Source organism: Pantherophis guttatus, chromosome 2, assembly GCF_059756535.1.
Source record: "Pantherophis guttatus breed Tessera chromosome 2, ASM5975653v1, whole genome shotgun sequence".
Taxonomy (NCBI): domain Eukaryota; kingdom Metazoa; phylum Chordata; class Lepidosauria; order Squamata; family Colubridae; genus Pantherophis; species Pantherophis guttatus.
The window spans coordinates 168,484,262-168,510,199 of record NC_142064.1 but is presented as its reverse complement, the minus strand read 5'-3'; the positions used below and the strand labels follow the sequence as shown (position 1 = coordinate 168,510,199).

The window sequence follows — 25,938 nt, the reverse complement described above, 5'->3', positions numbered from 1 at the left end:
TCGCCATGCACTGAAAATGTGCGAACCAAAATGTCCTCCCATCTCCTATTTTAGTGTTTCATTCACAAGTGATATTTTGGTGATGTTGGAAATGGTAATCTGAGATGAAGGATTTGAAAGAATGAATGCCATTATATTTTCTGATTAATCCCCTAGCATTGATACTAAACAATGCTCTTTTGGAGGCTGGCAGCCATTTTAATTTCCCAGAAGGAGCTGTGGGAATCATTTCTAATCCACAACTGTGGGGTACAAATCATGCTGAGCTGAAACATAGCTAAATACATTATGGCTTAGCACAATGAATGGAGTCAGAGATTGTACTCATTTGCTGCCAAAGTTAATGTCAGGTCAAGCAGACCAAGAAAACAGGAAAAATGAGATGGCTATGTGATGGAAGCAGGTTATAACCACAAAGATGACACAAAGGTGGGTATATTGTACAACAGCTTTTTTCAAACATTAATAATGCCCAGTATTAAGTCATACTTATTTGTGAACTTCACTACAATTGCTTTCCTTTTGCCTTTCAATAGTTGCTTTATCCTTAGCTACAGAAGCCAAGCCCCCAATCTACTAACACAGTGTCAGAGGAAGTGAGTGTAAATTGGTCCACGGACTGGACATTAAAGCAAGCAGTGATATCACTCTTAAAATATAAGAAGTCTTTAGCATAATATACTCTAATAGCTAGATAATTGCGGCAAGGAAAGAAGGGGTTTCTTTGTAAAACAGTCTTGCTGAAAGCTATAAGTGAGTGTGCATGACATCATGGCCTATCTACAAGGCATACGTTATCCTCTGAGCCTTGCCAAAAATGTTTCAGTCAGAATAAACCAATCCCCAGATAACTTAGTGGGGGATCAGGAAAGAAGAGTTAATGGGATGATTGATATACAGCTGGAAAGAATTAGAAAGTTTCTGAAAAGTGACAAGCTGACATTATTTGAAAACTTTAAAAAGCCCTGCATCCCATCTTTATATTTTTTTTAAAAGAAATCTTAGGTCAGATGGGTTTCAATGCCTGGAGCTGTCAGATGTTATGTGAGGCTCTGGATTTTTACAGCTGTGGTCATGAAAAAAACCACCCATTTTGAAAAGCCATCTCAAGGGCATAACATAGCGGACAGTGCAATCCATCAACCACCCAAAATGTTGTGCAACAGTGCTTAGGCTAAAGGTCTCCTTTTTCCAATCTTTCAGTACTTCAGAAGACTGGCATGTCTCTCACTTCATGCAGAATGAAGTGAGCCACACAGAGTTTTGGGTGCATCTTTATCTGCATGAAGTGAGAGACATGCCAGATATATATATATAGGCAGGAACATGGCAGCTGTTGATACGTCTCTTAAGACCTTAGACTTCCTACCTTAACCCTAACCCTAACCCTTACAAATTTATTTTATTAGAATTCTTCTAAATGGGAAGTTGGCAATGCAAAACACCAACCTATAATATTATATTTCTCTTTAATATATCTTTGAAGTATCTGTTTAAGTTAGGAAGGAAATAAACAACCTTTACGGATTCCATTTAATCTCTCACTCATGCTTGTTGGAACTATGGGGGAGTATAGTACAATTTGCAGAGAAAGAAGGAATTGGCAAAAATCATATTCTACTTCCTCTCTGTTAGTGCTTCTGGACAGAACTCCCCCAAACGATTTTTCCCTTGGAGAAAAAGAACATGGATCAAATCACCACTTTTAAAATAAATACTTGTAGAATGAATGAATGAATGAATGAATGAATGAATAAAAATACATACATACATGCATACATACATACATGAATATAACAGTTATATTCAAGGACCTTTCCTGATGACCAGATTTTCCATCTGCCAAGCCTTCTCATCCATCCAAGATAAATCTAACAAGGTTTGATTATTTCCTGAGTCCTTCAAATACTAAGAGGATGGGAGCATAAGCATGTTTATATGTTTTTAGGAGTATAGCTGTCAGAGAACCATCAACCAATAAGTTTCTGCTCTTTCTGGTCAATAGTTGAGCACCGAGAATGGCAAGTCAATTAGCACTCGCTTGCAGTGCTTTCAAGCTGTTCAACAGCTAAGTGCCTTTTCCCACCCATCAGGTTTCCTTGTGTGTTAAAATAACCCTTCCCTTCAAAATAGAAAACAAATCACTAGTGTTTCCCCACTCCTACACTCCATATTTTTCTGTGCATATATTTGTGTACATCTGTCCCTTGTTTTGCAACAAATTTCTTGACGTAGTTTGAAGTGAAGTTGAGCAAGAACGGAGGGATTGCAACAAAATACAGACAATGGGACTGAAATCACTCAAAATCGTCTTACTCACTGTGGCAGCTAATCTTTGTTATTTTCCAAATTTCTAGGGCTGTACATTGGCAATTCTGTGTTTGAGCTTGATGCTATGATAGGGTTCCAGGAACAAGAGATTGAGCTGAACTAAGAATCAAAGAAAAGCACAGTTTCCTGTCAAATATTTCTGAAGCAGGGTTTGCTGGCTGGAAATGGTATTTCCCCTGGCCAGAAATACCACTGTTATATCTGAATTGTGCATAATTGCAATGATTATAACATGCAGTTGGGAGACCTCACTATCATATGTATTAATCTTTGCAATTTGGGATGGCGTGGCATTTTGGAGGAAATCAATTTACGACAAAGTATGCATGAAGTCATTTTCCTTTTCTTTTGGGAATGGTTCCTTTTCTGTTGCTGCTCCTGCTCTCTGGAACAACATTGCCGCCAATGTCTGCCTGAATCTGATCATGTTGTTCTCCTGGAAGGATGGAACAAACTAGCTTTCCACAGATCCTGGCTGGGATGTGGGATGAAATTGAATGTTACAGGTTTTTTTTAAAAAAAATACATTATGTATTTGCCAGGTTGTATTTTAAACTTTTCTTGCATACAAAAAAGAGAAATAGGTGTGTGTCAAAAGTATCAAGATGAGAGCAGTGGGATCAAAATCCTGACCTCCCGTTATGTGCATCAACCATGTAACCTTTAAGGGGGATGTAAAAAAGCCAGCGCTTTTATCCCACAATCTCAGCTGCTATCTTAGCTTGTGGATGCATCCAGACCTGTATCAAATACCTTGAGTATTTGATGATTAGGTAGCACTACAAATCTAACAAGTCTAAATGTATGAAATCCACAGAAGTCTTCTAAGTTGTGGGGCAACCAGGGAAGAGTTAGATATTGTCGCCCTGGATATTTTTGTGGATGAGCAAACAAATAGCAATTTGTTATTTTATGCATTTTTTTTAAAATAATTTTATTAAATATACAACTTAAAAACATTAGACTTAGTGTGACTTGTCTGGTACATACTTTTCTAGCATTTTTTCTTTCGTGTATATTACAATATAATATCATGCATATTCCATATATACTTTTTGTACATTCAATCACACTTCAATGACATACATATTCCCTTCGTACCTATTCAAATCCAATTTATTCCTATCTAATATTTCTTAATTTTATGCATTTTATGGTATCTGAAAAAAGTAAACCCCAAATCTTACTTTGACATAATAAATAAATAAAATATTATTTTTTTAAAAAAATATTTCAGAATAAAACTTAATCCTGATGTCAATAAATACAGCATGTCTCATTTCCCTCACTTTTAGCTCTTTAAACCTTGTATCCTTGGTGTACATCAATCAAATAAAGTTTTCAAGTTTTGAACAAGAGATACCCAATTTCCCAATTTTTATTATACAGGTAGTCCTCAACCTATGACCACAATTGAGCCGAATGTTTATGTTGCTAAGTGAAAAATTCGTTAAGTGAGTTTTGGCCCATTTTACAACTTTTCTTGTCATATTTGTCATTGCTGTTGTTAAATTATAGTAACGGTTGTTAAATGAATCTGGTTTTCTCTACTGATTTTGCTTGTCGGAAGATTGTCAAAGGGGATCACATGACTCCAGGACATGGCAACAGTCATAAATGTGAGTCAGTTGCCAAGCATCCAAATGTAAATCATGTGACCATGGGATGCTGCAACAATCATAAGTGTGAAAAATGATCATACGTCACTTTTTGCAGTGGCGTTGTAACTTAGAACAGTCACTAGACAAACTGTTGTAAGTTGAGAACTACCTGTATTCATCTTGGGTGTAAACTTTGTTTTCAGTACATCCAAATGTACACAAATGTTGAATGCAATTTTATCAACATTTGGTCTGAGCGTACAGTTATCATTGCACCTCTCTTCCCAATATACAATATTGTATTTGGTTGTCAGCAAAAGCAGCCAGGAGGCAAGGCAATAGAAGAAAAATAATATACATGATTATATGGCTGACTGAAAATGATACCAAAACCACAGAAGCATTTGCTTTTTTGGCACAGAGGAGAGAAAGAATAATGACCAAGGTATGAAAGCTGCAATCTATAGCCCGAGGCAGCTCATTCTTCATTGTTGGAAGCTAGGGAAAAAAATACTGCACTTGATTGCCTTGACCAAAGCCTCTGTCCACGTCACCCTATGAATGTAATAGTGTATGGAGGTGTTTGTGTGCAGTCAGATCAATAAAGAATTCTCCTTTCACCGGGTCTTTTGGGAGCAAAAGGAAAACCATTACTCCACTAATTGTCAAGCCCCCAAACCTGAATCAAAAGTCATCCTATTTCTTGGGTTTATCTACAGTGGAACAATTCATGGAAAGAGTCTTGCCTTAACTTGCAGCTACTATTAGGAATCTGGAACCTGTTTTAATTTAATGGGATACATAATCTGTATGGATTGCAGAAGGGAGGGAACTAATTTCACTAGAATCACAGGATAGCAATCCAAACCAGTGCCTTTTTCTGTTTCAAAAGGCCTTTTCTATTTGTTGATTTCCACTCATCATTAAAAAAAAAATCTCATACATAGAACATGCCTAGGAATAATAGGAATATTATTCACTGCTTGTTTGGGCTACTGCATTGCCAGATCTCAATCAGGTATTACACTAGAGATACAAGAAAGGGTGTTAAGGGGCAGTGGCAGGCTAGCTAGAAATGAGATTCTCTGGGTCATCAAACCCTAAATCCATCACCTCATTAGGATTCAATGTTATACAAAACAATTCCCTTCTATGTTAAACCAAAGATCAAGGGAGAAGGAATTGGGAAAGAGAAAAGGAAGAAAAAACTACAGGATCACTTGGTCTTTCTACTCTCCTACACTAAAGATGTGTTAAATTGAAACTCCTATGTTTCCCAAACATCAGGTTCTGGGCATGTTCTACAATCACAACTTGAATACTGTGTCTGAGGGACCTGTGCATGGTTTTTGTTTTATATCTTGTTTTCCATACTCATATCTAGATCGTTTTCTTCCTCCTCTTCCTTTTTCTCTTTTTGATGGTTTTAAAATTGGAAAGAGCCTAATTATTGATCTCTAGATTGTCAGTGTACCTACTACCTCCTAAGTCAGGGGTCTCCAACCTTGGCAACTTTAAATCTGGAGGACTTCAACTCCCAGAATTCCCTAGTCAGTTGCTGGCTGAGGAATTCTGGGAGTTGAAGTCCTCCAGGCTTAAAGTTGCCCAGGTTGGAGACTTCTGTCCTAAGTCACAAGTGGCACACCTTTAATTCTAGGTGCTGGGGAGCAACAGTGGAAGAGAGCCTTTTTCTCATGCCCTAACCCAAATGTGGCTCTTAATACAAAATGCTGAACCACAAGGGCCTTTAGCCTAATCTAACCAGTCTTTTTTTTCCCCTATAGACTTATATGGCTTCAAGGAGGAATTGGGTCCAGAAATAAGGGACATATTTTGCTATTGAAATGGAGGAACATTTCATTGGGAAAAATTAATAATGCTTGTTCAAGTCTGAATGATGAGATGATAGTTACACAACTGTCTATGAAGCAACTATGAAACAAATACTCTTGAAGAGTAGTGGCATTATCACTGCTATTGGTGTCCTGTCCAAGGAAAGAGAGATGTACTCTGCTATTTTTAGGCAGTAGTGGGATTCAAATAATTTAATAACCGGTTTTCTGCCCTAATGACTGGCTGGGTGGGCATGGCCATGGTGGGTGAGGCCAGGGGGTGTGACAGGCAGCACTCAGCCTCCTGAACCCGCCTGGGAGTAAAAATGGGCAGTGGGGGGGGGCTGTTTTGGGCCTAGGAGGCCTTCCTGCACTTACCTGGGAACCAAAATGGGGTGCGTGGGTACTCCTAGTCGGGCGGGGCAGGAAGAGGTGGGGCCAGCCAGCAATTTAACTACTGGTTCACCTGAAAGGGTCTGAACTTGCTGAATTCCACCACTGTTTTTAGGGCAATTTTTGCCTGTCAAATCCCATTATTTGCTCAGTGATGTTCCTTGGCATATTAGCATATTTTCACCTATTGTGATAAGTTGAAAATATGCTAACATTCCAGTTAAGATCACCAGATGGTGCCCAAATGAAGCATCCTTTCCCATTTCTTCTTACTGGAAACACATTCTTGTGTAAGCTGCTTTTCACAAAGCAACTCTGAGCCCCTGTGGTTAATGACCAATGAATGCTGATGTAATGTGTCTTAAAAGGTCTAAAATTTGCCACAACCTCACTCATTAACGAAGCTGAGTTAAAAGGTTATTAATTCTCCATCAGAGCTTGCCCGTCATCACTATTTAAGAGGTTTATGGCCCGTGCAACAAAAAAACAACCCATCAGAAATGGCAAAGCACATTTCCTCATTCCCTTTGCTCAGAGAGGAGAATGTCTTCCGTTTCTTTCTCTTTTCTCATACTTCCATCACCTATCCCAGTTAAGAAAGCTCTTTCCATGCTTTTAAAATAAATTCCTGAGAGCAGAACATAGTCCCTGAAAATTTGCTGAGGTTCAATTGTCTAGCTGGAAATTTAAAAACTAGGCGTTAATGTTTAGCATTAGATCCCTGTTTTACAGATTACAATTAATAGAGTTGGAAGAGACCTTGTAGGCCATCTAATCCAACCCCCCACCCACCCAAGCAGGAAACCGTACATCATTTCTGAAAAATGGCAGTCCAATCTCTTCTTGAAAGCCTCCAGTGATGAAGCTCCCACAACTTCTGAAGGCAAGCTGGTCCATTGGTTCATCCTCTCACTGTCAGAAAATTTCTTCTTATTTCTAGGTTGAATCTGTCCTTGATCAGTTTCCATCCATTATTCCGTGTCTGGACTTCAGGTGCCTTGGATTATAGTTTGACCCCCCTCCTCTCAGTGGCAGCCCCTCAAATATTGGGACACTGCTATCATGTCTCCCCTGATCCTTCTCTTCACTAAACTAAAATGAGCTGAGGTGGCGCAGTGGTTAGAGTGCAGTACTGCAGCTACTTCAACTGACTGCTAGTTCAGCAGATCAGTGGATCAAATCTCACCGGCTCAAGGTTGACTCAGCCTTCCATCCTTCCAAAGTGGGTAAAATGAGGACCCAGATTGTTGGGGGCAATATGCTATTTAGTATACTGTCTTTGGTGTAAGCCGCCCAGTGTCCTCGGAGAGTGAGCGGCATAGAAATATGAATAATAAAATAAAATAAATAATAAAATAAACTAGCCATGCTCAGTTCCTGTAACCGTTCTTCATATGTTTTAGTCTTCAGTCCCCTAATCATCTTTCTGCACTTTTTCTAGAGTCTCAACATACTTTTTATACTGTGGTGACCAAAACTGGATGCAATATTCTAGATGTGGTTTTACTAAGGCTTTATAGAGTGGTATTAGTACCTCACTTGATCTTGATTGTATCCCTCTGTTAATGCAATTTAGGATTGCATTGGCTTTTTTGGCTGCCGCTGCACACTGCTGGCTCATATTTAGCTGGTTGTCCACTAAGACTCCAAGATCCCTCTCACATTTACTGCTATTAAGCCTGGTTTCACCCAGTCTATATGTGTACTTTTGGGTTTTCTTGCCTAAGTGTAGGACTTTACTTTTCTCTACACTGAATTTCATTTTGTTAGATAGGGCCCAATGTTCAAGTCTGTCAAGATCCATCTGGATCTTGAGCCTATTTTCTAGTTGTTGTTGTTGTTGTTGTTGTTGTTGTTGTTGTTGTTGTTTTCCTTGGCAAATACTGAGGTGTTGTCCTGGTTTTTGTACCCTATCATACCCTACCCTTTCATGGTAGCCTTTTCTAAATTTAATAGATGTTAGGCCATGATGAAACAGCCTTAGCTCTTCATTTGGTTGATCCTTACCAGGAGACAGAAGAGGGAAGACTGCTTAGTTGATTCCCTTTGGATTATTTTTGATATTTGCTCTGAGGCATCTTTTAAATGAGGCCCAGATGCACAGCATTACTTTGATTGTAATCTTCCAGTATGGGCATTTACTACAAAATCGCTTTTGGCAGATCTTCAACACCCCAAATTCTCAGAGCAGTTACTAGAGAGAAAATGTTCAGAAACTGCTGACTTGGGATGAAGTTTCCATACCACTCTTGCTTCCATCTTTTAAATGTGTAAATGACATTTCTGAGAAAGTCCAGATATTTGGGGTGTAATGTAATGTAACCAATTTCACAGACACCATACTTTGTGCTTCTGTCATTTACCCTCTAGATTGTCACAAAGATTGGCCATAGCATGTGATGACTATTATGAAGGTGTACTTACAAAGAACAATGTATGGTAGGACATTGGACAGAAATGGGGAGGGGTGATCCAAAAGTGATAAATTTCCTCAAAATTCCTTGAATTCACCATAGAGATATCAGAGTTAAAGAAAGGAGAGAAGACAAGTGGAATATGTTGGTTTGGATATCTTACAGGCTCTGATAAATCTGGAAGTACAGTAATTGCTCAATGGATTTATGGGTAAGATGATAAGTATCTGCATCTTTGAGAAGTGATTTGATCCTGTCTTGTGGACTGGAGATAGAAAGAAAACACATGGCCTTTTCTAGCTCTTATAACTAACACAGTATTTCTCTTTGTATTTCTTCCCGCTATCAATATTTCCTGTCAAAGGACAATCCAAATGCATAGTCCACATTTTCTATGTGGGAAAAAGTGTAAATGTTTTCTTCTATATGTCATGCTTAATTCCTATAATGTAACTTCTCCATATTCTGTATTGTTATATCTACCTTTTACTTACCCAGTTTACTTGTATCATTATTATCATATCACTAACTATAAAGCAGGCCTTTCTCTCTGCTGAACACAGAAGGGAGATCAACTGTACGTGTAGAAGTAAGAAGGAATTTCAGATTAAACACAGGAAGATTGTTTATTAATTGCTATCACTTAATAAGACTGTAGCATTCAATGAATCTATAGGGCTATAAATCCAAATAATTATTAATAAATCAATATTTTTCTCTCCTTCCTTCCTTCCTTCCTTCCTTCCTTCCTTCCTTCCTTCCTTCCTTCCTTCCTTCCTCCCTCCCTCCCTCCCTCCCTTCCTCCCTCCCTCCCCCTTTCTTTCTTTCTTTCTTTCTTTCTTTCTTTCTTTCTTTCTTTCTTTCTTTCTTTCTTTCTTTCTTTCTTTCTTTCTTTCTTTCTTTCTTTCTTTCTGTACAACCTGACCAGACTCTGAATGGTATACAAAAAGTAAAATAATAACAAAAGAACAATATACACCATGAAGGAAATGTTTAAATTAACATAAATGTGACCGGTTTTTTTCCAGAGGTCATCCAGGTGTATGCAGTTCAAATATGGTAGCTCTATTAAAGGTAATGTGATAATCACATTGAGGATTCTCAGTATATAATATTGGCAACATTCCATCTCAGTAAAGCATGTAGATGATGCAAAATGGATTTGGGAAGGGAACATTACAACTGTTTTCTCCAAACATTTACAAGTAAAGCTGTAGGTTTGTGTGTGTGTGTGTGTGTGTACGCGCACACATGCACACACTCACTCACTCACACACACACACAAAACTGTATATATCTATATCTATATATCTCCATCCATCTTTGGAGACACAGCAGCTGGTCTTTCCATTTTACAGTTGGAGCATGTATACACTCCAGATATTTTTAACTCTCAATTTACATTTTTTCTTCTTTCAGATTTCTTCCTCCTCACTACTGCCAGCTCCAGCTCTGTCATACACTTTGCTGTATATGTTGATAAAAGCAAATTTAATGTTTTAATTATCCCAGAAGATGCTTCAATTCTTGATTCTAGATTTTAGTTAACCAATAATCCAGTCACCTGGAATTAGTTTTCAGTATCAGCATGAAAAAGGCTGACATCCAGAGCATCCTATTGGGTGGGATATAATCATGCCCTTAAAGTCAAAGAAACTTTAGGAAAACTTGCATAGCAGTAAAAGCAAAACAATCTTGTAAACTCAAAAATAAAGTCCAGCTGCATAATTTGCAGTGTATTTAAGGAAAATATGTACATTATGTGTTTCATAAACACTTACATGCACAATACACCCAGGAATGTGCATTATGTATATTCATGTTCTCAAATGAAAATGCAATATTTATAAAATATCAGCATTAGGATATTACTTGAACAAACAGTAGAAGAAATTTAGGTTTGGGAAATGCAGTAAAGTTACTTACTTGAGCAACTGCACAGCCATAGGAGCAGTATGCTTAAAATAATTTTGGAAAGCGGTGCTACTACTACCGTAGTTCCAGAAAGGCAATGAACACATAAGGTCATTTTATTCAGTCTACAAATAAGGAATGGAAGAATGAGATCTGTGCAGGAATAATACTTTCCATAAGCAATGGATTTCTTTGCTGGTAGCAGACACAAAACTCTAAGCTCAAAAGCATTTTTTCATTGGAAATAGCAAGCACCAACCTTTCTTACCTTTGGCAATGAACTGTATAGTTGTAGCCGAGCATGATTGGTGCTTTGGTAAACAGAGCACTCAACACTGTATTCAGGATGTCAGAATAATACCTGTCACCCATTGTCACTGACAAGGTGGGGCTTCTTCGCTCATTTGTTTTGAACATCTCTTGCTGAACTCCTGTCCCTGGCCATTGAAAGATCATGCCAAATCATAGCTTGACAAATTATTTGAATACAGCAGAACTTTAGCAAATCCTTCTTTGCAGTTCTTAAAAGCCCTGTGGGCAAAGAGAAGCATCTTTATTCTCTAGCTATTGCAGAGATTACTCATGTTTTAAATGTTTCTGCGGTGAAGAAGTGAAGTAGTAGAATCATCAGATTCTACTTGTCTATATCAACCTGTCTATAAATTCTTCCTATTTGCTCTCCCATAGAAAGATCAGTTTTGGGTTTGAAGGCTTTCCTGATGATTAAAGGAACACTTTTTTTTTCAGTTGTTTCTTCTTCCTTAAGCTTTGAGGTACAATTGGCAATGACCACTACTGGCATTGCAGGTAGTTAGATCTTCTTCTTTTTTCATTTACAGCAAAGTGCTGAGTTTAGACGTATAGTTAAGGTGGAATATAAACAAAATAAATAGCAGCTCAATATCAAGTGTATTAATATATCTACTACTCAATTCTGTTGGCCAATGCCTGCAGCATTAGACACTGTTGATATATCTTAATTAGGGCCAATCCATGCATAGAGGTGAAGAAGTTCTGGGAGAATTAGAAAAGAATGGAGATAAATTAGGTTAGAGTCAGTGAAAGGTATTATTTTGGGGAGAGGGAGATCAGAGGGCTGCCTATTATTTTTCCTCCTGGTTTTCTTGGTAAGGATTTTCGGGGGTAGTTTGTTAAACCATTTATTATTATTATTATTTTAATTGTGTATAATAATTGTTAAAATATATTTCACAGTAGTTACAATGCACTATTGCAGGCTAACTCTGCCCACAGAGTTGGATCCTGGCAGGCTCAACATTGATTCATCCTTTCATCCTTTCAAGGTGGGTAAGGACCCAAATTGTTGGGGGCAATGTGCTGACTCTGTAAACCACTTAGGGAGTGTTGTAAAAAACACTGTGCTGCATATAAGTCTATTGCTATATCATTAGTCACTTGTACTGAGTTAAATAATTGTACCCTAAGGATTGGTAAATAAATTTAACCTTTGTTATATGCTGTTTCATCCCACTCTTATTTTATACATTGCTTCCTATTCAACACCCACAATAAACTTCATTGCCTTTTGGAGAAGAAGTTGAAAACTTCTCCATCTCCTCTTTCTCACAAGGCAAAACCAATCCTGAATAATTTAGTCATTTTTCTGTCAAAAGATTATTCTGGATGCTTAGGGATTTGTATATGAGAAGGACACTCCCTATGGGAGAGAGCACTGTCAGCTGGAGGCAATCATGGTCTTCATAAAAGACTCTTTGTTCAGACTGCAGACATTGGTGTGCATATGGAAGCAAAATGTCTTAAAGATGATCGCTGTCTTAGAAGGCTTTTAAAAGGAAATTCCATGGCCTCATTGGCTGCAATTCCCTTATATTTATTGTAATAACTTTTCCCATAAAAATTAAACCTGATTGAAACAATTTATGAGGAAACACCTCTGAGGTTTGGATCATTACTACCTCCAAGCTGGCACATTGTAAATTCTGACATGTGCTCTATTTTATATGTGTGTGTATGCATGTGTGTATGCATGCACACACACACACACACACACACACACACACACACACGTGTGTGCCTTATGCTCCCTTCCTTCAAATTCTCCCCACAGAAGTGAAGTATAGTTAATAACCAACATGATATTCCATTCTATTTGATCAATGGTATGTCAATTAGAAATAGTACATGTCTCCTGTACTCTGCCTTGATGCTTTCTTTTTCTTTTAATTAATTGCTGTGCATGTTATCACTTGCTCAGGCTGAAATAAACGTTTTCCAACTGTAAAACTGAAAATAAAATCAAAGTCCCAGATTCTTTCCTCCTAATTAGTTTGATCAACGTGTTTGGATATTGAGCTAGTATATATTTGTAGTATATAATTAGTATATATTTGCAGGCTGCAATGTGAACATACAGCAAAAAAGGAGAAAAGATTCTGTTCAGTTTGGGATACTGATCCTATTCAAGCCATCAAGTCTTTTTCATTAATTGCATTGATTGTCTGATCTGAATCCATTTGATAGCACTAGCAGTAGCACTTAGACTTATATACCACTTCATAGTGCTTTATAGCCGTCTCTAAGTGGTTTACAAAGCCAGCCTCTTGTCCCGAACAATCTGGGTCTTCATTTTACCAACCTCGGAAGGATGGAAGGCTGAGTCAACCTTGAGCCAGTGAGATTTCAACTGCCAAACTGCAATTAGCAGTCAGATGAAGTAGCCTGCAGTACTGCACTCTAACCACTGCACCACCTTGGCTTGATGGAAACAAACTGATGGTGAAAGCAAATATATGGAGGTAAAGTCTGCATTGATGACTTCTTGGACATGTGTGTGCTTTCTTTTGCTTCCTTTTGTTTTTATTTTGTTTTGTTTTTTTATTTTTTTTATAGGATATTTTTCAACTTGTCAGACTCAGCTACAACCCAAGGATATGCTGATTGAATTGAATCTGCTAGGCTTTTGGAGATTTTTTTTTTTAAAAAAAACCTAGGTGCTTCAATTTAGCTTAACAAAAAATTAATGTGCCCATTCATGGCCAAAAGCAGTCCAGATAAAAAGGCATTAGATCCATCTACTTTAAGAATTCAAACTGAATCAATGATTTAATATGGGCTTTTGATAGAATTGTTACCAAAATCTACGAATTATTCTCACTGCCTTAAAAAAAAGAAAAAGAAAAAAAGAGCACTATCTGTGGTAGAATGGAGTAGACATGCAAAAGAATCATCAAGGCAAAGTTATTTGAAAGAAGAAAATATCAAAATGTGGCGGTACCCATACTAGAAAATATCATCTGAGGCTCCCCCCTCCTTGCTTGCTTATGTTTTCCAGATTTCACAGATGCCTTCTTTTGGCAGGCAATAAGGGAAAACATAAAAGAGACCTGTCATGATATATCTGTGCAGTTGATTTAGTACCGAAACACATTAGATGGCACAGACATCCCCAGTCATGCTTCAGTTGGTTGCTGCACTGTCTTTATTTGAAGATCAAATTAAATTAGATACAATGTACATTCCATTTTAAAAGAAGAGAATATGTTTGCTTCTGGTTTTTGTCATACCAGCATTCATAAATGCCAGGTTTCAAATAAAAGAACCCTTGGCGTTACCTATAAAACTTCCCTTGCTTTCTTTCTATTTATACATAGGCATCTGGAAAGGGCAAGCCGAATTTCTGGTCAAGTTCATAATCACTTCCTGCATATATCATTCTCCCACTATCCACATTACCTGATAGCATTGAGAGCTTTCTCATCATTTCAGAACAAAAATAGTACTGCCATCATTGTTCTGTTTTTGCTTCTGCCAGAAAAGAATGTGTTTGCGTGTGTGAGAGAGAAATTGAGAGGGGGAGGGGGAGAGAGAGAGAGATTGAGAGGGGGGGAGAGAGAGACATTGTGAGATTTATCTTCTTATCAAATTTGAAGATTGACAAAAGGAGACGCATGGAAGAAGCAAATATGTCCTGCTAACATCATTTGGCAGAACTAACAGCATAGAATTTTGCTCCTCTGTGCAAGTTTGCATGGAGATCTGGATCCTACAGAAAAACCTATGTTTCTTAATGCTTCATAGAATCCCACACAATAATATGTCTTTTGCTCAAAACTGATCTCTGAGTCTCCATAGAGTTTGATTGGGATGCATTGGAAGAGTGCAGGTATATCATATTACATAAAGCAGAGGAAGGGGTTGAGTCCTAGATGTGGTAGCTGGAGGAAGCTCTTTCAGGACCCCGGACAGAGCTTAGAGAATAAACATACTGTACTGTAAAGAGGCAGATTCAACTGAATTATTCTACTGTTTGGGCCTGACCACCCTTGTCAGGCTCTGTGTTCTAAGAAAGTGTGAAGAAATGCAAAAAGGACTGTTCTAACTGGAAGACCAATCATGACTTCTTGATTTTTTTTTCTCTTGGGAACATTGTCTACACTAGCAAACAAATAGAGTACATGATTTTGGTGATGAAGATGCTGGAACTCAGTCTCCAGGAATATACTGTAGATCTTAGATTTGGAAGATCTTAATTGTTGGGTTTAGGCTTAATGTTAGGGCTTGGACCCAAAGCTACTTCAGTTCTAGAAACTAATCCCTCCCCCCGTTCTTTTAACTGTTTGTGGATTAGAATTTAAGTTTTTGCTACTGAGCTAAATAGGATATGCAATTCTTGTCTTTTTTAACTCAGTTGGGTATAAACCTAAGGTTAACAGTTGGTTACACATTCATAAAACAGGTTTAAAAGAGAAATGCGATTAATTTTAATGGCTTGGGTTCATAAGCTCTGTTTCAATACTGATCTTCTAAGGAACGAAGCATACTTCTAGCTAGTTACTCCTTCAACTCCATCTCACCTTATCCTTGTTCTTTTAATTATCCGGTGCAACAAACCCGGCACCTTTCATGCTTCATCATTTTTTATGAAGCTTCAGCAATGGAGATTTAATTAAATTAACAGATCCCAAAACAAACTTGGAAATAAAGATGACATATTTCTCAGGTCTTAAGCATACGAAAATTCATCACTTAACAGTGACGTTGACAAATGATGTTCATTACTTATTTTCCAAATGACCAGATCTGATTTCTGATGGAGATTTGGGATATTCCAGGCATTTTTTTTTAATCATTACACTTTCCCTGATAAGAGAATGAAACTATTCACCAGGAAAGATACATCAAAGTGTGGATGGGTTCCATTTTTTATTGAGGTAGCTGCTATCATTCTTGCTTTGCAGAAAATATTAGGACAGATAAAGACACATCAGATGAGCAAAGGCCCTTTCCTTTCCTTTCCTTTCCTTTCCTTTCCTTTCCTTTCCTTTCCTTTCCTTTCCTTTCCTTTCCTTTCCTTTCCTTTCCTTTCCTTTCCTTTTCCTTCTCCTTCTCCTTCCTCTTCCCCTTCCCCTTTCTCTTTCCCTTCCCTTCCCTTCCCTTTCTTTTTCCTTTTCCTTTTCCTTTTCCTTTCCCTTTCCTTTTCCCTTTCCTTTCCCTTTCCTTTCGGAGTCCTTTTCTTAGGGAAAAATTACTTGTGCAAAATAGCTTCTTGCTACAGAATACAGTATATTTTTTGCTTTGCTCAAAATGAAAATTAAAGTTTTAAACAGAAATTAGCTGATCACTTATCAAACTGTGGGGAGGAATGGATTATTTCACCTCCAGCAATACAGAATTTGCATGCAAATGTTGAGATGTTCTAGCACAAACATTTATAACCTAATCCTAATGCCATGCATAAGGATTAGGTTATAAATAAGACCCCCAAAACTTTGGAGGCAGTTCAAAGGTCTTCAAAGGATGTAAAAAATATATTTCTCCCTCTCCCCATGTGTGTTTATGTGTGACACATACAGAGAGAGAGTGACTCTTGCTTTGTCCCTGAAGCAAAAAGCTTCCATTCTGAGGTTATAGATATTACAGATCAGTATATGATCTAGTGACTGAACCTACCTCTCTAAGAAACCAATGATTCAAGAGTCCAAATGACATTGGTCTCCAATTGTGCCAATGTATAAAAATGATATAGGACAATAGATATGGGTGGGAGGAATGGGAGAGGGGAGAATTCAACCTATTCCACTTTTCATTTTGCTATTTCAGGATCACTGTTGTGCTGTGTCAAAAACTAGGGATTTGTCACAGTGACCCCAGATTGATTTGCGCATATCTAGCCTAATACATGCTTTTGAAGATGCATTTGTTGCAATTACCTGTTATATTTTTAGGAACATGCTATGAAGAAAATCACTAAAAAGAAGCCTTAAAGGTAAAGGTTTCTCTTGTCCAGTCATGTCCAACTTTTAAGGCTGGGTGTGCTCATCTCTGTTTTTAGCCAAGGGAACTAGCATTATCCGAAGACACTTCCACATACTGGTCATGTGGCCAGTATGACTGCCTACTGAGGCACATGGAATACTGTTAACATCCCACCAAAGGGGTACCTATTTATCTACTTGCATTTGCCTGCTTTCAAACTCTGGGTGGGCAGGAGCTGAGGCAAGTAACAGGAGTTCATCCTGTTGTGTGGTACTCAGGTCTCAAACGCAGGCTGTCAGCTTTCCATATGACAAGCTCAACGTCTTTAATTTCTGAACCATCGCACCCTCTAAAAAAAGAAAGAGAAAGGGGGGGGGCTTACTAACAGCTCAGTCTTTCTTTGAATTTTTCTATAACCTTCTCAGCATGTGAATATTTCTACAATTAAGCATAAGATCAAATCAACCCAAGCCTACAGCTACAGCTGCCTCTTTTCCTCTTTCTTCTCAGCCACAGATAGTCCAGAGTAGCTGCTGGCAAAAAATTAAAAGCAACACCTGCAAAAAGAGAGGTCTCTGCTGACCGCCAGCCTGCCTTGCAACTTTCCAATCCATGTGCATTCTTTTTCCCAAGTTCACTGGGGTGTTTATAGAAGAAGGGGAAGCCAGCCAGATTGCTGGGGCTACACCTCAGCCTCAGTGCTTCCTTTCTCAGATCAGGAGTGATTTCATCATGACCTGTAGAAAACATATGTATTAAACCTTCCATTGATTCTCTCATATCCAGACAGGTTGCATTCTTCTCATCTACTGAGTTATGATGACAGGACTTGGCTCATGATGTTGGAATGCTAGAAGGCTTGTAGTTAATGACTTCTCATGACAACATTTTACATCTCGTTTCAATATGGGAGCTGGTGCTTATGATACTCATCTGTTAGAGAGGCAATTTGGCTTGGAATGCCACTTCTTTTTTTTTTTTTAAAGAGAAACTAAATAGTTTCCATTGGATCTTTGTGGTGTTTTCTCCTGTCCCACCTGCTCGCTTAAGGATAAGGCATTCTGTAACAATCTTTTTAGACCTGAAAAAGCTAGAGCAAAGGTAAAGCAAATATATGTGACATATTGCTGGACAATGCAGCCCTTGTATTGAATTTGTGTGAATGTTCTCGTCTTTCTTTCCATTGATCTACGTAGATCTTGCTCACCTTATTTGGTACTTTATTTCTCCCATTTATTTAATTTCTTTTGTAGATGTATTACCTACCTAACTTCATTTCCTATTTTTTTGTTTTTTTAAAAAAATTGATTTATATGCCGTCCATCTCCAGAGACTCAGGGCGGCTTAGAGTGCATTAAGTAATAGCCTTCATACTTTTGTATATTTATACAAAGTCAGCTTATTGCCCCCACAAACTGGGTCCTCAATTCAAACCTAATTCTCCCCTTCCCTCAATTACATTTGTACAGCAATCTTGTGAGTTAGATTAGGTTGAGAGATAGTGTTGGGTCTGATGGTCTTCATGGCTGACTATGAATGTGGACCTGGTCCTAGTCTAACACCTCAACTCTATATCAACTTTTTCTTTCAGATGCAATATGCAGTTATATCCAGACTAACTGCTATGGGCTGGCTTTTGAATCTGGCCTTGCTGAATCAAGGATGAAGTTAGTTAGATCTAGTGGGGCATAGACTGAGTTCTAAGGTAGGAAGCAGGCAGGTGACCGGATTGAAAAACTTAAAACAAATATCTATAAACTGCTCTGTAAATCTCTCTGCACTGATATGATTGCTCAACTTACCAAAAGTCTTCCTGGAGAAGATAGTGAGATGCTCAGTCTCAATGATGCCAAGAAAACTAGATCGAAGAAGACAGATGCATAAAATCCTTCAGCATGCAGCAGGTCCCCACTGACAATTCTATGATTTGCATCCTAATTGCTCACCTCTTGATTTCTAGACTACTTCATGTCTGAATCCTTGGACCTCTTGGAGTTTGTTTCCTTATCACATAGCTTAGTACTTGCTCTCTTATCTCCTTTGGTTGCCATGTACAGATTAGAGAGACCCTAATGTTATTGCTGTTTTTTTTAATTTTAGGGTAAACTTAGTATTGCCCCTCTGAAATGGCCAGTGGATTGTCTCTTACTATTGATCCGCTTTGCCTCCCTGAAAGGCCCTGCTATAGGATAAATCAACTTTAGCTCCGCCTCATTCCAAATTACTAGGACAGACCAACAGAGATACCCATTCTCACTTTATCCATAAGTACAGCTGTAATTCAGCCTCAGTTAGGGATAGGTAAATTGAAGCCCCAAGACCTTCAATCAGTCTTCAAACTACTTTTTGCAACTCCAAAAATTATAAAATCAGTGAAAATAAATGGCTTCCCAAATCTGGCAGAAATGTTTCTTTTTATAACAACTGCTTATATCTATAAGAGTGAGATAAATTAAGTCATATCATTCTTTACCACAGAGAAAGAGTAAGTTTATTTCCAATACAGGAATTAGCCTGATAGATCAGCTTTGAAACAATTGTTGAAAATTTCACCACTGGCAAAATACTGAACAAATTGTTTTGCTGGAAATGTTAGTGCTTTAAATGGTAATTTTTTTTTTACTTCAGGAATGCAGGAAGCTGCTATCAGCAGAAGCACTCAAAATAGTATACAGGAAGGAGAGGAAGAAAATGGAATGTTAAACAGAAAATAACAACAACAAATTCGTCCCAAACATAGAAAATCCAGGTTTTATCCACTGCCTCTTAGGCTCATAGTTTAATTATCGTCTCTGAGCAGTCAGAAAACTCAGGATTATTTGAGGCCACAAAGTATTCTAAGATCTTTTTTAAAAATATAGTTTGCATTGGTTTACAGCAATGTTTCTCAACCTCAGTAACTTTATGACATGTGGATTTGTAAATTCTGCTTTGAAAGGACTGAACTACAGAAAAGGGAAAAAAGGGAATTTTCCAAGGCTAGGCAGCAAATTTATTTCAACGTTTTAAATTTGTATTGTATAGGGGCTGATAGGATAACAAAAATATAGTATGTATACTGTGTGTGTGTGTGTATCTTTATCTATCCTTATATCTATCTATCTATCTATCTATCTATCTATCTATCTATCTATCTATCTATCTATCTATCTATCTTTCCATCCATCCATCCATCCATCCATCCAGTGGTGGGTTGCTACTGGTTCACACTGAATCGGGTGAACTGATAGTGGCAGTGGCAGGAGGCTCCGCCCACCCGCCCTGACGCTTCTGCACATGTGCAGAAGTGATGCATGTGCACATGTGTGCTCAAGCAAACCAGTAGTGACGGGATTTGGAACCCACCCCTCTATCTATCTATCTATCTATCTATCTATCTATCTATCTATCTATCTATCTATCTATCTATCTATCTATCTATCTATTGTATATAGCCAGGCATCTCAGTGCTGCAACTCTGGATGACTTAAGGAGTAAAAAATAAAAAAGCAATACTAGACACATACACAAAAATGTTAAAAACAATAACATTATTAAACCATTAAAATCTACAAGAGAGCACTATTAATTTTAACAGGCTCTCCACCAATATGATCAGGATCCTGGACCCAATGGCAAATAATGTCTTCAGGCTCTTCTTGAAGGCCAACATGGTTGGGTCTGATCTCACCTCAGGAGGCCTGATGGCAGGAGCTCTGGCAGAAAAGGTTCACCTCTTGAGTCCTACCAGATGATATTTATTTATAGATGGGACCTGCAATATACCCTTTCTGCCAGATCTGATGGGAAAGGTAGATGTAATTGGGGTGAGGCAGTTCATCAAATATCAAATAGTTAATAGTAAGAGGGCCAACTGATTCTGATTTTATTCTCATTTTCTTCCTTGGCAATGACACCAAGGGACATGAGCACTCCAGTATCATCCATTAAGTCACCCAAACAGCTCTTCAGAAATTACCGTGAATCCAGTCTAGAAACTATCTTCCAGGTTAACTTTTGTAAGCTACCTGGAGTCATCTATGTGTGAGTTGGTGGTTATATAAATTTGTTAAACAAACAAACAAACAAACAAACAAACAAACAAACAAACAAACAAACAAACACTGTTCAAAACTATGACACAGCAGATTCAGAACCTTATCTTTTTCTATATATTCAGTATTATTCTTCTTACTCTCCACTCATGGAATAAAACCACAACCAACTTTGATGTTCCTCCATCCTTGTCCAAGTTATAACAACAGCAGAAGGAATGAAAACCAGAACCAGCAGTTAGTTAGGCTTGGTCAGATCACACCCATCTGTTCCTAATAGACACTCACTGATCTGCAGTAAAGATTCTGTTACATTTCTGAGCTCCTAATTACTTTATCTTCAATAAAAACTATTTGCAAAGTCTGTCCCTTCCCTTCCCTTCCCTTCCCTTCCCTTCCCTTCCCTTCCCTTCCCCCTTTCCTTTCCTTTCCTTTCCTTTCCTTTCTTTCCCCTACCCTACCCTACCCTTCCCTTTCCCCTTCTCCCTCCTCCTTCATTGGTTCATTAAAGGCAAATGTGAGCCTCACTTATGAATCTTTGTAGGAAGACATCTGTTCATTAAATAAATACAAGTCAGACCAAGAAGACAACTGATACTGTACATCAAGTTATGGAGCAGTTGTAAATGCAGAAGATAGAAAGAAAGGTATGACGGGAAGCAGATAAACTTGGTGCTATAGCAACATCTCTAGTCTACAAAGCCAGCTTCCTCTGATCTGGACATAGCTGTCAAGCAGGGGTGAAATCTAAAATTTTCCCCTACCGGTTCTGTGGGCGTGGCTTGGTGGGCGTGGCAGGGAAAGGATACTGCAAAATCCCCATTTCCACCCCACTCCAGGGGAAGGATACTGCAAAATTTCCATTCCCGCCCCACTCTGGGGCCAGCCAGAGGTAGTATTTGCCAGTTCTCCAAACTACTCAAAATTTCCGCTACCGGTTCTCCAGAACCTGTCAGAACCTGCTGGATTTCATCCCTGCTGTCAAGTCATATGGCCATAAAAATACAGCTCAAGGCCTGCCTTTCTCTGTTTCCATGGGAAAAGTTTTGACCCCAATTCCATTTCATTAAAAAAAAAAAAAACATTTAGCAGCTAAACATAAAATGGAGACTTCATATAAAGAACAGTGGAATATCTGCCTTTATGCCTTGATTACAGATCTGAAAATCTGACTTGTTTATAATAGGTTTTAAAACGTTAAATCTTAAAGGCAGGCTTTGTATCTGAAAACATCATATATTTATAGGATACTTCAAACAGATGGTTCCTGGCGCTCCCAAATAAATTTTTTAAAAAATACTGCTTTGCTTTTTCATTTTTTCCCCTTCCTTAATGGATTCCTTTGTGGAAATGGGTGGAAGGGATAAACTACCCATAAACAGCAACAGAGCAAGCTAGAAAGATTTGTTCCTCCCTAGTTAGTTAGCTGCCCCTTAAAAACCTATGATTTCTAATTACTTAATTTGGGTTGGATTGTAAGCATTATAAGCAAAATGCAATGATGATTGGGGTAGACTGATGTTCAGAATTCCCCACGGAATCAATTCATGTAATGCAATATGTATAATGATATGGAAAAGACTGAAGCAATTCAGCGTTTTGTTATCTGTTCAGCCAGTGTAAGTTCACGATGCACTTACATTTAATAAAGAAAAATCAGGAGAGGAGATCATGTTTTGGAAAACCAAATCTTTTTCCATTGAGTGTTGAAATTTGTGGTGGGGCTAGAAGATTGTTTTGTGAGACTATTGCAGATTGCCATGGCAGTCTGTCATCTATGGTTGCCAGTATCTCCTTTTCCTCAACCTGCAGTTCCAAACAATAGTTTTGTTGGCTACTCACTGAAGAAATTCCACTACACATTCTGGAGCACCATCTACTGGTGCTTGGACTTACTTGCTTCATGTGGGTCACATGAGAAAGCATCTTATGACAGGTGATGATGCATAAGCCGCACACTTATTAATGCTCCAGGGATGGATTCCAGCCAAGTGTAACTTAGAAAAATCTACTCAGAACTGGACTTTCATATTTCTGCAGAATGTAGTAGTCTAAAATAAGAGATGCCCTTCTTTCTTTTAACAGCAGTGTTTGGGTTCTTGTACTGTATATAATAATCATTTGCACTCATTTTAAAAATATTTCATGTAGAAAAAGCATAGATTGCTTTCTTGCATTACTTTAGAAACAAGCGTAAATATCCTTTGCATGGTGTCTGCAAACATTCTAATTCTGTACTAAGATGAACCCTCTTCGTCAAATTTAACCATGTCATCTATTCAGCAAATTGTTAGTTTTGGGGGGATTGAAGCAGATTATTTCATTGGGGGTAAGTATTACATTTTGGTACATGTGACTTCTCTTGTTCCATTTTCCAGGGCCTTTGTTTTCCTTCCCTGCTTCTTCCTTTCACATTAATGATGTGGCTGATTCCATCATCAAGCATCATGGAGTGGCTGAGATGGTATCATTATGCAAGGCATGCAGGATGAAATGGCAACGCCTCTACACATCAAGGGAACAAAATCATGTTGATTAATGTTAAAATCAGATCTCTCTCTCTCTCTCTCTCTCTCTCTCTCTCTCTCTCTCTCTCTCTCTCTCTCTCTCTCTCTCTCTCTCTCTCTCTCTCTCTCTCTCTCTTCCTCCCTCCCTCCCCCCCTTCTCTTTCTGTGCTGCTATCCCAGAGAGCAAAGAAGAGCCTCTGGGAGTGAGGAAAGACAGGGAAAAGGAGGGGATGCTCTTTTGTAAAAAAATAAAATAAAAATCATTTACAAAAACATGGTCTAGAGTTTTTGTTTAGTCTTTGCTATATATGCCAAACACCCAAATAATGAAAATCTGCTCTCCTGGAATGAGAGACAGAGAGGGAGAGAAAGAAAGAGAGGGATTGATTTTCTGATTGGAAAAGGCATGATTCAGTTTGTAACTCTATTGTTTTCTCCAAACAATCATGTCAGTATTATTCTGCTGAGCTATTCAGACCCGTTTCTGCCTAGAAGTGTGTGGGAGAAGGTTGCTTTTATCCCTGCTTAACGCTTAGTTCAATGAAGCCTGGTTGGGGCTTCTTCATGCTGTTTCCTGCTTTCTAATTGGAGCTATGGAAAACTGGAACGGCAGAGAGAAGAGATGACTCTGATGGAGCCATTCCTTCCATGGACAACCTAACACCCACAGCACTGTCTTATGCCTAAGGATATTTACCCACGTAGTAGGGCTCTACTACTACTATCCTTCTCATCTTTCTTATTACCTTCTCTTATTGGTAGCTTATGATTATATCGCTTTGTTGTTTGCATGCACACTGAGAATTTATGCACCAGAGACAAACTCCTTGTGTGTCCGATCACACTTGGCCAATAAAGAATATTCTGTTCCTCCTTTCTGCCCATGTGGCACTGAATTTGAACAGTGCCACCCTATGTTATCCCCCTTTCCCCCAAAGATGTTAAAAGTCAGCACCATTTGGCTGGTAGGAGAAATGAGAGAGGAGGGTGAATCTTGGTTGCTTGGAATAGTCTAATGTTAGTTCCACACTCACTGTAATATTTAACAGTGTGTCATTTGGACACCCTGGCAAATACCCTGCCTCCAATCCCGCTGCGTATCTCTCCCTATGCCTGACCCAGATTCTCTTAATGGCAGCTGCACTTGATTGTAATCCCCTTTCCCTTTACAACAACTCTGCAGTGTATAATCCTTTCTAGCGAGGCTTTCACACAGATGCCCCTGCTTGTTATCCTTTTCTCGCCCCAGGCCATTCCTGTGTAGGAATGCAGCTGTTCAGTGCAAGCCTATGCTTGTTTGCTTGGAAGTGAGTTCCACTGCATCCAAGGGAGTTTTTCTCCCCTGGGAATGAGCACTTGGGATGCAACCTTAGTTGGATTCACTGCACTGCTGTATTTCCCCCCCTCCCCGCTTTGTCTGCCACAAAACACTTTTTTGTCCTGTGAAGCAAATCTTGCAAAAATGCAACTCCCCTGAGTTTTCTCCAACCATTTTGTTATAACCAGTAATCTTACAGAATATGATTTTGAACTCTAGAATTCTCAAGGGATGTGTGTGTGTGTGTGTGTGTGTGTGCGTGTGTGTGCACGCGTGGACACAAACACACACACACACACACACGAGAAAAGCAGCATAAATCCCAAACTGACTATAATGCCATAGGCAGCAGGTTAAGGGGGATTGTGAGGATTTATGTTTCACTGTACAGATGTTATGAGTGAGATGCTAAATGGATAAGCAAAACAAAACAAAAAAAAACCACTGTTTTCCTGTGATGCTGGAAATGAAAGAAACAGGCACATAAGAAAAGTGATTGGCAATGCTCTCAAAGACTCCTGTAGGGGGAGGAACCAAGATGGTCTACTCTATACAATCTTTCTGTGCATGTTTTATATACAGTATCTGCCATATTAAAGCACCATGTTAATCAGTTCCAGAAGAAATTCTAATCTTGTGAAGTGTGATGGGGCTTGACAATTAGAGCAAGGCAACATTGCTCCTCTTTTAACACAAGAGAGCAGCTTGCTAGAAACCAGATAGTTAGTTCAAGGAGAAAGCCAAAAGAGGCAGGCAATGGATGAGCTGAACTATAATATATTTGCCATCAATCATATCTAATTTCTCAGCACAGAATGTATCTAGTATTTCTTTCCATGACATATTCTAATGTGTTTCATTTTGTGATCTCTAATTCTATGACAGTATTATTAAATACCATTCATCACAAAGACAAAACAGATATGGCACCTCCTTTTTCTTTCTTTTTTTTAACTGCAATATGATTAAAACTACTACTGCGGGTGCTAACGCAGATATTATTACACCACCGTTGGTAGCACTGCCTTGCAAATCCACAAAAATGAATTGTATGCATACTTACCACAATTACTAGTGGTAATTAATTAACATTCCAACCAGCCCTTTCCCCAAAATGGATGGGGACAGATATATAGAATAGAAAAGAATCATGTGCTCTTTAATAGAAGACATTATGCAAAAAGGAGAAAAAGCAGACAAATTTCATGTTTAAGTGTAAAGGCAACAATAGGCTAAGATGGTGGGAGTCACAGGATTATAATATTATGTGGTTCTGTGAGAGATGGTGCTACAGAAGAGTTGCTGGTGCAATGAACTACAATGAAATGGCAGTTTCCCAGGAAGAAGGGAGCACATT

The 25,938-nt window shown here is 38.5% G+C and overlaps 1 long non-coding RNA gene across 1 annotated transcript in view; it reads left to right on the top strand.

Moving 5' to 3' along the window:
* Positions 1-23,408, top strand: part of LOC117660607 (uncharacterized) — a 48,503-nt gene extending 25,095 nt beyond the window's left edge. The window contains exon 4 of the long non-coding RNA XR_004589732.3: positions 23,135-23,408. This is a non-coding gene — a long non-coding RNA (uncharacterized LOC117660607). The remainder of the gene's footprint in view (positions 1-23,134) is intronic.
* The last annotated feature ends 2,530 nt before the right edge of the window (positions 23,409-25,938 follow it).